Source organism: Cygnus olor, chromosome 5, assembly GCF_009769625.2.
Source record: "Cygnus olor isolate bCygOlo1 chromosome 5, bCygOlo1.pri.v2, whole genome shotgun sequence".
NCBI classification, from domain to species: Eukaryota; Metazoa; Chordata; class Aves; order Anseriformes; family Anatidae; genus Cygnus; species Cygnus olor.
In genome coordinates this window covers 62904299-62917258 of record NC_049173.1, presented here as the reverse complement: position 1 = coordinate 62917258, position 12960 = coordinate 62904299, and the positions used below count along the sequence as shown (strand labels likewise).

At 39.6% G+C, this 12960-nt stretch overlaps 1 protein-coding gene and 1 long non-coding RNA gene across 2 annotated transcripts in view; one reads left to right on the top strand and one right to left on the bottom strand.

Annotated features, from left to right (window-relative positions):
* Window positions 1-12960, bottom strand: part of TUB (TUB bipartite transcription factor) — a 146214-nt gene that overhangs the window by 71378 nt on the left and 61876 nt on the right.
* The window catches only part of LOC121071445, a 71594-nt gene that overhangs the window by 3753 nt on the left and 54881 nt on the right, over window positions 1-12960 (top strand). Inside the window, exon 2 of the long non-coding RNA XR_005820601.1 lies at window positions 1268-1373. This is a non-coding gene — a long non-coding RNA (uncharacterized LOC121071445). The remainder of the gene's footprint in view (window positions 1-1267; window positions 1374-12960) is intronic.

Below are 12960 nucleotides of genomic sequence, written 5' to 3'. Positions count from 1 at the left end.
TCTCAGCTCACTTTTCCTTACTGTATTTCATCTATTCTCATTCCAGTAAGTACATTTGTGTTTCTTTATTGTGAGGCTGTGAAGCATAAATACCAATTGGTAAGACACTGAAATAAGAACTGTTCTGCAATATCAGAATAGGGTTCCCTAGCCTCCCAAACAGTATGTTTTCACTTTAGTCTCTCCAGTTTGAACTTGTCTAGCTCCATTGAGATCCTGTCTAATATGAGTTTTTTGGTCATTAATATCAAGGCCAGGTTGGTTGGTGCTTTGGGCAACCTGGTCTAGTGGAAGGTGTCTGTGTCCGTGGCAGGGGGTTGGAACTGGATGGTCTTTAAGGTCTTTTCCAAACCAAACCATTCTATGATTAAGCCAATGCTTACATCCACATCTTCCTATAAAGAAAATAAGTATTAAAAAATGTTAACTTTTGAGGAGTTAAGTGTTTGCTGCTGGTGGCCTGCTTTCAACACCTGCTAAGTTAGTCTTTAATTCTAGTCTCATAGCAGATCTTGTAACAACAGCCAGCATCTCTCTCAAAATCTTGCACTGGATATATATATCCAGTGCTTTGATTCTCCACTGTAAATAATGAACCCTGGTATAAGGTGAAAAAAAAGTCTCTTGCACAGGGACGGACTAACCTACGTGATTGTTGTAGAAGCATCATTTACACTTGAGCAAGAAACTAGCGTCATCATAATTTGAGCTCCTGTTGTCTTTGGAATTGCTGTACCATTGAACACTCATCCAAATGCAGTGGGACCACTAGAAGTGGATTCTGCTGTATGCTGCCTTCAGCCTCCCCTTTTTACTGCCCTCTAACATTATTCCAATATGCAGATACCAAAAAGGATTGTGTAGAATGAATTTTCCTATGATAGTGCTTAAATACAAAATTGGATAATGCCATTTCAGCATATATGCCATAGGCTTTTGCTTTTGAAGTTCCTCCCCCACTTTGAAGGTTATTATTAAACCAAAATTTGCACACTAATTCTGCTCTCTCCTCTTGCACTGGTGGTTTTTGAACTTTTCTGAACCATTCACACTATTTGTGTCAGTCAAAGCAGCTAGAATACCAAGTCAGAAAGATGTTGTCAGAAGAGACTCTTAGCAGCTATAAGACAGGCCTGTATTCATAGCAAACTAAATCACAGTTTGGTGCCCAGCAAAATTATAAGTCACTTTTTGCCTGTTTTCCCCTTGTAAAAATCAGTGGTAGTTTTCAATTCCAGCTTTATTATTGTTTTTTTCTCCTCCACAGAGTCTCAGGATGGTTGGTGATGGAAGACATCTTTGGAGATCATCTTGCCCAGCCCCTCTGCCTAGAGCTGTGCCAACTACAGCAGGTTTCTCAAGGCCATGGTCAGGTAAGTGTTGATTATCTCCAAGAATGGAAACTCTCCAACATTTCTGAGCAACTTGGGCCACTGTTTAACTGTCCTCATAATGAAGAGGTGTTGTCTTATGTCTAAAAGGAATTTCCTGTATATCAATGTGCCTTTTACTCATGCTGTTTCCTCCGAGCTAAGTCACATTATTTTGCATTCAACCAGCAAGAGGGGAACTACTGTATCTCCCTTTGTCATCATGACAAATCCAAAGGACCTTGAGGTGTCCTTGCAGTACAAAAACAGGCTCTTTTAACTCAGACTGAGAGAACCATCCTGAAATTCTTGTAAGCTGTTAACAAACAGTAACATGTCTTAGCCTGCTGAAAAGATAAAACCCAAACTGTTTCTTTGCATCAAATAGTCTTTCCTTTGCAATATGGTGAGTAGGCAACTGTACTTAATACTGCAAAGCCTCAGGATTAATCTGAAGCTAAGAAGTACATCCTTCATAGCTGTTCTGTAAAACTGTCTACCCCAGCTGAGTATACAGTTTTAAGTGTACATGCTTAACTTTTGGGGAACTAAACAACAACAAAAACAGTTTTAAAAATCCTGACTAATCTCAGAAATAATTGCAACCCACAGATGTTTCAAACTGAGACATGACTTACGTGCCTTTAAAAGCTGTTAGCTTCACCTGACAATGAGCCAGAAAATTAAAATGCTTTGAGCAGAACTTGTGAGTAGAACCATAAACACTTTGCCATAGGTGTTCATCTGGAACATCATGATAACGACATCTTTTTATACTCTCTAGATTTCTTCTTCCATCAAACATGAATACTGAAAGAAGTCAGTTTATTTAGGAAAAAAAGGAGCCATGGGCTCTGAAAAAATTAACGTTCCATTACATCGTAACACAGAATTGCAATCAAATTAAAGTGAGGTTGAGTTCACTGTACAAGCAAAAATATTTGAATGATTTTGTTTGGAGCCAGAGCAGCTAGAAGAGTGGGAGACTAGCTTTATAATAGTTGAGCATTTTGATAATTAGAAAACATGCTGTAGTCTTCAAGGTCTTCAGATGATATTTAAGATTAAATAGTATTAAGTTACTCTTTTCAGTTGCTTTCTTTAAAAAGGTATTGCTAATGAAACTTTGCACAAGGAACAAGAATAACTACTGAAATTGTTTTTCTACTCTCTTCCCAATACAATGGGTTAAATATATTTCAGCATGCGATAGAAATACCCAGCTGTCATTCAGAATTAATGCTACTTACTAGCTTGATTTACTGCAATCATCTACACTGTGGCAAATATATGACACTATTTGTAATATGAGTGCTTTACACCATCGTTATAATACAATACAGTAAAACGTTGCATTCACATTAGAGATGATAACCTGAGGCAAAAGCAAAAATGTAGTCTGCCTACAGCTATAAAGAAAGTCTCTGGGTAAGCTAGGAATTGAGTAGTCTACCTTCACCGAAACATCCATCTACTGTGCATACAAAGCATATTCCGGGTATCGTGTGCCAAGCGCTGAGTTCTCCGTATTTCCCAATACAAGGACAGGATGAGAGTGCATTGCTTACTCAGTGTTTCTCTGAATTGCAGCTGATAATCTCAAACATACAGATGCACTAAACTTAACTTATACAGCTGGATAAGAATTTCTGTTTGCAAGAATTAGAAGTATTATTTATTTCACAACACCATTTTATGTCAATAGATGATTGAAGCTGGGGCTAAATAGCTCAACAGAAGCTAAATGTGAGCCACTGCGTTCAATAACATGGTCCAACTTAGAGGCTTTCTTATTTCTTATTTATTGCCTTTTAACATTCTCATAAAAATGTTTTAGTTCACTGTTTACCAGGTTCTCAGCGATCTAGCTGTCACAGAGTTTAACAGGTACTGGCTGGACAGCCCCCAGCTTCCTTTGGAGGATGCTGAGGCTGTTTATCTTTGGCAAGGATGTAGCTCCTCACATAAGTACGTGGGGAGTGCTCCCTGCCTACACCCGGGAGTCTCCATGGGCTCATCATGCAACCCAGCATGACTCCCCTGCAAAGCTTCCCACCAGGAGTTCCAGGTGGTCCTACCTGACCGTGCGTCTGCCAGCCCCTCTGAAAGGGCAACCCCAATGTTAAGGCATGAAATAGGTGAGGTCCCAGCACCTCACAAGCCAGGGGGCACCTGCATGAAGCCAGATCCTGCTGCACTGCAGTGCTCAGCCCAACACTTTTCATGCAGCAGGGAAAAACCCAATGGTGAGTTATTAACAGGTCTGTGAGAACTGTATCAGCTGCATCTGGCAGACCAAGAGCACATTTTCCTCATTAACTTCATCAGTGATTTGAGTAGACTCATCTCAACAGCAAGTACAAATGAAAGCAATTTTGTTTGTTAATTTTCTGGGAGGAAAAAAGACAGAGGAACTGTTGTTTGCAAAATAGCTTTCCTGGTAGCTAGACATGAAGTTTTTAAAATTTTCCTCTGGACTTAAAATGATAAGTATTTAAGTACTAATTAATTACCAAGCAAAACATATGCCTTCAAAGAGTGCTGTAAAGAGTATATAAAGGATGCATTAATATGAGGTTTCCACTTCAAAAAAAAAAGTTCTTCAAAGAGAGTTTTCTTGTATGATAGAAGTAAAGCAACATTTCTCATGTAATTTTGGGGTAAGAATTAAAAAAAAAAAAGAAATCAAATAGTGAAAGTGAGTTTAAATCTCTATAGGAAGTATTTTTTAGAAATTGATACAAAATTCTCTGAGCCTGAGCAGGTTTTCGTATAGGGAGATGACTATGAATTTATTTATTTATTTTAATTTGGCTTTGCATAAAACAAGGTGGGTTATATGTGTGTCCTTCTCTGTAATCTCTGAATCAGGCATCTCTCTGACTTTTGGGGATTTCTTCACACCTCCTTATCAATGACAGTTCTGTGCTTTTCTTCTAAGCCAAATCCTGCTCCACTTTCCTTACATTGATAACACATTTCCCCCTCTATCCTTCCAGCCACGGCAAGCTGGGTTCTAGGTCATTCGTGTACCAAACACAGTTATTCATCTCTAGATCAAAACATTGATCCTGTGATTGTCCTTCAATTGCCCCTTCAGAAGCAGCAAGTTGCAAAGCCAAAGCAACTGAAAGCAGAGACTTCCTGGCTTGCCCAAAATGTATTATTTATGACTAAATCAAAAGAAGGCTCTGAGTTCAACAGTGTTCCTTCAGTGGATGTTCACAAACAGTACCTGTCTGGTTTCACATTTTGTTTAGCAGAAGATTTGCAAAACATGATGCATTCGCTTTAAAAAAAAAATAAAAATACTTTTGTGGAAGTTTAGTTGCAGGCCTGAGTTTACTGAGATGTCTGGGGAAAGGAAAAATATAAAGGGCAAGAGACAACTCAGGATGTTATTGCCTTGCTGCTGGTACGAGCAGTTGAGCCCATTTCTGCATGAATGCTGTGGCAGTTTCTCAGTTTACCTCTTTTCCTTTCACAACTCCATCTCCTTGTTTTGGATTTAAAAAAATCTAATTAGGTTCTTCAGAAAATATCAGGGTTCAGTTCTTAAGGAAGGGATTTTTACTGTCTCTGCAGTATTGCCCCACCTACCCCAGGGCAACACAGTTAATCTCAGGTTCAGCACACTGAGTGGAAGATAAGGAAGAAGGAAGCCTGAGACAGGAAAGAAGCAGAAAAGAGCAGAGGAAAAAGGGAGCCTTACAAAATAGGAGCAGGGAATAGAAGAAAAAAAACAGGTTTTCTGCGTTTACTAAAAATCTGTTCTAAAACTAGTGATGACCCTTTTCCCAGACAATACTAATATGTTTGTATATGTTAAATATACATACATGTTGTACCTCTAGCAACTGTAATGAAGTCACTGCACATGCTAGATGTCTGGACTTTTTTCTGCTGTACCCGCTGTGTGACTGCTCCCTCTCATGGATTCTGAACTGTAACAGTGCCCTTGAGAATCCACTTTGCAAAAAGCACCATTTCTTCCTCTGGAACTGCTGAACAGTTTCCTCATTCTGACATTTGCTATTTATTGATTCTTGTCTACACCATCTTCCTGTACATTAATAAGGTGGTAATATAACAGCTTGTTAACAAACAGTGGTATATTGTATTGCAGGAGCAAAGAGATGTGTAGAGACACACTGACTCAAAGACCTAGAGAAACTCCCTTCTGTGCCTCAGCATGTCTTCCAATTTAACTCTCAAGCAAACCCAGTTAACAATAAGACTTGGCCTTTATATAGAAGCCTCAAAGCGAAACTAAGACTTGCAGAAGAAAATGAAGTCAAGGAGAAAAAAAAATGCAGCCAATCTAGAAAACACTGAAAAAGTTCACTAAAGGGTAACAGGTAAACTGATGTGGAAGAAGAGCAAAAAACAAACAGAAGGGAAGAAAATATATATTATTTAAAAAAAAAAGGAGAGTCAGGTCTAGAAGACAGAGTTGAAGATAATAGACTAAATCCAGTCAGATAAAGTACATGCAAAAGTTCCATATGTCAGCAGGCTGGAAAACAAAGCAAAACTAAAACAACTAACAAAAATACAACGATTCTACTACAATGAAAAGCCTCCAGAAATATCACGTATTGTAACGGGTTATTGGAGTAAGTCAGTCAATTCGAAATGAGGTCACAATAAAAATACGCAAAGGTATGCAGTACCTGAAGGGGCAGCAGCAGGTGATTATTGATACTTTTCTTCTTGTTGCCAAATTCTTAGCACTTGATAGCAATCAATTTTGTTGACGAAACATGCCAGCCATATAGTAAATAAGCAACACGTGAAAGGAAATAGATACTGCACGTTTTTCTGAATGGCAGAGTTGACTTCAAATCATCTTTTAAAAACAAATCCGTCTGTAGAAACAGATACTACTGTGCTAAATTGTACTGAAAATATCCAGCACCACAGAGCTCTGTTCCTGGAGGTTATGCATTTCCCTACTAAATGCCCTAGCTGTCAGATAGTAGTTAAAGAGTTTGATTTTTCCGCCTTTACTACTCACTTTGTGCACAGACTCTCCAACGGATCTACATGCATTATTACACTGAGATAGGATATTGTAGGACAGTCTGTGGCTCAGACATGAATTTTATTCTGGAAAAAAGTAATTGACAATAAGTAGACATTTCCAGAAATCCATTGGAACTGGTCAAAGTATTTATGCATATTTATTCTATAGTCAACCTCATAAGATCAAGGTAGAGCTGAGAGGAAGAAAACACAATCAGACTAGCCAGCCTTAAACATTTTACCATGTTTTCCAAATGTCACTAAGTGCTGACTTTCCTTGATACAATTTTTGATTATTTGCAATTAAATCCAAATCTGCACGGTTAAAGAAAATTGTTCGTTAATTCAAGTATTTGTAAGAATCAGTTGATATCATTTCCATTGAAACCACCCCTCTGACTTAACTGTAAATCAGAAAAGAATAGTGGAAAAATTTTAGGTTTTTTGTATTGACATCCTGTTTAACAGGCTTCACTATCCAGCACAGGCTTTAGAGTGGCAGTTAAATAGCTTCCTCTGAGCATATTCCCCCTATTCCTCCTTCTCTACAGCAGTCGTAAAATGTACAAAGTAGTACAAATAGTCTTGCTCGCTTACCTGACATAGACACACATTGACCAAACACAAAACGGAGACTCTGGGTTCTTTTAACACCTACCACTCAATGATTTGTGTCATATATATAAAGTTATATTAATTCCCCACTGACATGAAATGAATCCTAAGCAGGTACAAAGGGAGATGCACGTCTGTCCCAGCTGACATTTTCAACAATAGAAATGATTAAATATATTTATCTTGAAAAACAACAGGTTTTCAGCATCACAGTTATTTCCAGAGATGCTTGAAGTTACATTTCCTATCCTGTGATCAGCTGCATCCCTGAAGCAATCTATTGCCCCTTTATTTAAAAGGAAATATTCATGAACAAAGGTAGTGTTACAAACACCTGTAGCCCCTGAAGAACAAGAGAACTCCAGGCAAGAAAGCAAAGCATCCAAAGAGGCAGCACACCAAGAAACCAGCATGAGATTGAGTTTCAACAGAACAGAATTCTCAGTTCAGACCCTGATTACCTGGTTTTGAACAAGTCACTTCACCCTTGGGTCTCTTTCCTTATGCAATGTTTACAGTGTAAACACACAAGGTGGTCAAATTGTGGTGCAGTACAGGCTTATGATGCACTTTTTGCACCTAGCAGTGCCATTACCTGGGTGGAGAGCTCTGCATTACTAACCCAAAAAAAAACAAATAGCAAACACGGAAAAAAATCTACATCAGTTTACACTAAGCTGAATTTGCAAGCAAAAACACTCCGGCAGTGTAGTTTACGTTAGAATCTGTAGGGTTTTTAAGAAGGCCAGGTCACTAAAGTGCCTAGTGAGTATTTAGTCTTGAGGTACTGAACATCCTGTTGCCCATCACAGGAACATTTGTCACTTAACCAGCCAGTCCTCATGGGCTCAAGGAATTTCACTCATTTGTCTCGTAACAACAAAAGACATCTTCAGCAAAGAATTCCAAGAAAAAACAGCACAGAATGTTTAATGCAAAGTTTTCTGCCCTAAGTGAGAATCATTCAATCAACCTGCAATCTGAGATAGAGGAATAAAACTTACTTGAGTAAATCAAAGTGAATGTAGTGGTTTAGTCATATCCCCAAAGAACAGCCAAGCTGCTGACTGTTACATAGTTTACCAGCACTGGACTGAAGACAAGTTAGGATTTAGATTCCTTCCATAGTTCATTTCAGTGACATTCATGCAGAAAATTCCTCTAGATGAAAGATTAATACATGCAGTCTTCCATAGCAGTGCATATATATGACAGGTTATGTGCATCAAAATAGTAGAGAAAACAAAGATAGAGATTTAACTTCTACGGAGGTGAAAATCTGTTTTACCGACAACACTTCTGATAATCTATAACTTGGCTAACTCATCTGAAAAGAAGAACAAGTCCCTCCTGTGCCATTATGTAAAAGCATGTGGAAGCTGTATGGCTCTGCAATTCCTTATGTTTCTTTAGAAGAAACATTGACTCTCTGCCATGGATAAAAGGTATCCTGAGTAGTAGCAAAAACTGAGAGCATAGGGGAAACAAAATCTTTCATTTACAAAACATAACCGACCTCCCATGTCTTAGGGTACTGAAGGAAGAGTCCCACCAGCCTTCATATCTGAGGAACTGTCTTGCCTGGATGACTGGCTGCCTCAGTGGTTTCATTTACTGCCCAGCCTACTGCAACATACTCGTCACTTACAAAGATGTTGACGAAGATATTTCTGGAGAAGCAGAGAGGCAAGGGCTTAATGAACTAAACTGTATTTGCACCTCTGGACGACAATTCTATGTGGATATCACCCAGCCCTCGTGATGCTGTCATCCAAAGACAAAGCCACATACTTTTATTCAATCTATTCTCATCTTACATTTAAAACTTTTTTTTCCCTTACAAAGTATTTCCACATTATACATGCAGAGGGAAAGAGAATGAGTGGCCTGACTTTTGAACAAAGAGAAATGTTCCAGGGCAATATCATCATTTATTTATTGGTTTAAGTCTGAATAGCTTCATCTGAACATTTGTTCCGTGTGCGATTTACTCTGGCAGACAAATTAGTAAGTGTAAAGAGATGGATAGAGTAGCCGAAATCTTTTCGATTTCACTTCCAACAGAACATAGCTGCTGCATGGTAGCAAAACATCAAATAAGAGAATAAAAGTTCAAAGCTAAATAATTGAAAACTTGGTTGGGTAAAACCATCTCTTTTGCTAACCTACCCTACGTAAGTGTTCTATGAAAAATACAGAGTCAGGCTCAGTTCTTGGATAAAACCTGTAATTATTTTATAAAGACATACTGTAATTGAGGATGATTCAGAGATAGCTGAAGAAATAGCAGCTGTATCAATCTTCAGGGAAACGGTTCACAGAACTACATTTTTAGAGACTCCTCAAGGGCAACTGCTAGCTATAGCCCATCTGTTCATAAAATCAAAATGAGAAAAAAATCAATTACGATTTAAATTTAAATCGGATTTCAAGCCCAAAGCTTTTAAATTTCCTTGTCTAAGATTGCAAGCACAGAGGCTTTGGATTTAAAAGCTGCATGATCTACTTGAAAGAATGGCTGGCAGGTCACACCATTACTTGTTTAGGTCTCTCCTTTAGACCAAATCTGTGAACACTTGAATTTTCCCCCCTTTACTCACAGTCAAAATGACGTCCTAAACTTCAATTTCCATAGCCCACCCAGCATAACAGTCCATAGCCTTTTTCTCTCCAGATCCCGCCAGCAAGTCAGTTTGCTGCCGTTACTCTCTGCTGAGGCAGGCTGCTGTCCCCAGAGAGTCCAAGCAGTGGCTCTCTGGCTGCGGCTCTGTCCTTTTGCATTTCAAGCATGGAGTGCCCTGAAAGTCAAAATCAACAAACTGTAAGAAGTTGGATGGAAAGATAATGAGGAAAGTGACGTGGAAGTTCTATCAAACAGCATTTTGCTAGTCAACAGATTGTCATTGGATCAATGTCTCTCAGATCACAAGACACTGGTTGGATATCAGTGGGAAAGAGACACAAAAAGATACATTTATGAGTAGTTGTTCACATGTAAGGGATGCAACTTGGGAATTAGTAGATTTGGATTTCCTGTTGCAGCATAAACATCAAATTACGTTTTTGCTGGGAGAGCTGCAATGCTAAGAGCTAACACCATAACAAGACCTCCTCAATGTTCATAAATAAAGCTTCATTTTATTAATCTGTGGAGAAAGCTCTGTATTCGGATGGATTTATTAACATTGTCTAGCTTGCTTGAAATACATACTGCAAAACCTGTGGAAGCATGGAAGATATTGTCTGTAACAATAAGAACTGCAAATCAACCTCAGAATTTCCAAAGGGATGAGCAGAACTTCACTGAGCTGGAGCAATGAAGATTTACAGCAACTAAGGGCTTGGTCCATTATTTCTGTAATACTACATAAATCATCATAAAACATGACAGATGCAGTATTAATGATGAGCTGCTAAAACTTAACCAGGATCTCCCTCAAACCTTGTTCCTTCAATCAGTGCTATATATGACACTTCTGGAATAAGCTGCTCTTTCATTCCAAATCCATCAAATTTTATATCTTCCCTCTCCTTGAAGTGATGGGTTTTTGGCTAGTACAAATTTTGTAGTTGAGCCTTTGCTGGTCCTGGGCTGGAGTTCACTTTGAGAGTATAACCTTCCTCTGCTTCTGATGCATGAGATTTGTATCAGAGTTAGGTTATCTGATGGGCAAACAAGTTCCCTCTCACTGAGCCTAGAGGGTGGACGAGCTGATGCTAGATGAGGGTGAAGGGGAAATCCAGAATAATGATGAAGGTAACTCCCAGAACCAGCTTCCCTTTCCTTCTTGCTCCAGGCAGTGAGAATGGTGTGCAGAGAGCACAAGAACGGCACTTTCACACGCTCCAGCAAGACAGTAGCTCTGCCCACTGTACTGCTAAAGAAGGGATGGATACCTATCAGTGCAGGAAGAAACATCTGCTTTTGCAAGAAGCCGCTGTCTAAGTGGGCAGCAACATCTCAAGAAAGAAAAAAAAACTCTTAATGCATTGAAGTAGAAATGCAACACCTTCCTTTAGACACAGCACATTCCTCTCCTCCCACCACTCTCCACGAAGCCAGACCATGTGTTTAGAGGACACATGGCAAAATTGTCCTTTGGGGCAGACCTGCAACTTTCCATGCATTTATAAGAAGGCATGTAGTAGACTTCATACAGTATTTCACCTACCCTTGCAGCCTCCTGGGGGCAGAGGCTCAGCCCGTCTCTCTGTTCTCCTTAGAGCCTTTTCAAGAATTCTGGCCTGAAGTTGTCTCAGACTACCACAGAGAAGAGGTTACGTTCTTCAGAGGAGTTTGGGAGACACTGGGAAAAATGGCACCTGCACCGAGGATTCCATCCATTCAGAAATCACACCACACTTCTCCAATGCTGCAGAACTGGCTTAAAAAAAAGTTATACTGTTCCCAGATAAATCCAGTCTGTTTTGAGCTGACCACTGGATTTCAGCTTTAACATTGTGGTTTTTAACATTTTCTCTACAACAGGGAGCACTGAAAGTATTATCCCTGCAGATCAAGAGGCTTACAAAATCACAAGTGCTGAGGCTTTGGACTCTGTCTCATGAGAGTCTGAAAGTGCTGAGAAAGCAAGCAGTAATGTGGACCAAACATATAAGAAGTCCTGCTGATTTCCATGAAAGTATTTAATGTGCGGCAATGACTGAGTGCGTAAGTTACCATGAAATAATATATATTATAGCTATATGCGTGCAGCATCAGTACTCAACTGATCTTTAGTCATTTATTGATTGCTAAATAATTAACTTTTACCACCAATGTACTTTTGATTAATCATACTTTCCATAACAGTTGAAAGTGGATCAGACCACAAAACATCAATATGGAAAAGTTTTCCGGTGCTTTGCATTTTCTTCTGAGATGAATGAGATAGATTAACTACTTTCTCAGCGGCAGTATTCATTATTTGGATGGATAAGTGTTGTTTAGATCACATTCCAACCTCCTGCCATGGGCAAAGACACCTCCCACCAGACCAAGCTGCCTAAAGCCCCATCCAGTCTGGCCTTGAACTCCTCCAGGGATGAGGCATCCACAGCTTCTCTGGGCAACCCGTGCCAGTGCCTCACCACCCTCACAGTGAAGAGCTTCCTCCTAACAGCTAATGCAAATCTCCCTTCTTTTACTTGAAAACCATTCCCCTTTGTCCTATCACTGTATGCCCACGTAAAAAGTTGCTCTCCATTGCTTTCATAAGCCCCCTTTAAGTACTGAAAGGTTGCAGAGAGGTCTCCCTGGAGCCTTCTCTTCTCCAGGATAAACAATCCCAGCTCTCTCAGCCTTTCTTAATAGGTGAGGGGCTGCAGCCCTCTGATCATCTTCGTGGCCCTTATGTGGATGAGCTCTGACAGGTCCACATCTTTCTTGTGCTGCAGAACCCAGACCTGGATGCAGTACTCCAGGTGGGATCAGCAACATTCTCGATTCTAATAGTTTATATTAAAAAAAAAAAAATTGAAGTTTTTTTCAAGCTACTTGTGAGCAGCATTAACACTCGAACTGAAAGATGCTGACTCAACAGCACTTTAATACATGAGAATTTCCCACCAAAATAGAGTACAAATAGGGGACAGGCAATTAAAAAAAAAAAAGAATCATAGGGTCAAATCCTGGCCCACAACAAAGCCATTCCAGGAAAATGCTGGTGATGAAGAGCTGATACAGGAGCACTTCACAACTGTCAGAATGACACTGCCTCAGATTCACACCAATGCCAGTATCCAAGAATGATTTAGCAGGCTGCCTCCAATGCAGGCTATGCCAGCTGTTCAGACCTAGTAATGCACAGTCCATTAAAAGTAATGGTAAAAGGCTACTCATTGTATCAGCATTCCCTGTCTGTCCCAGGGTCTCCAGGTTGTACAGATCTATACCAAATGCTGAAAAAGTCCTGAAAACTTCCTCCCGCGTGTTGCAAAGGATTAGAGT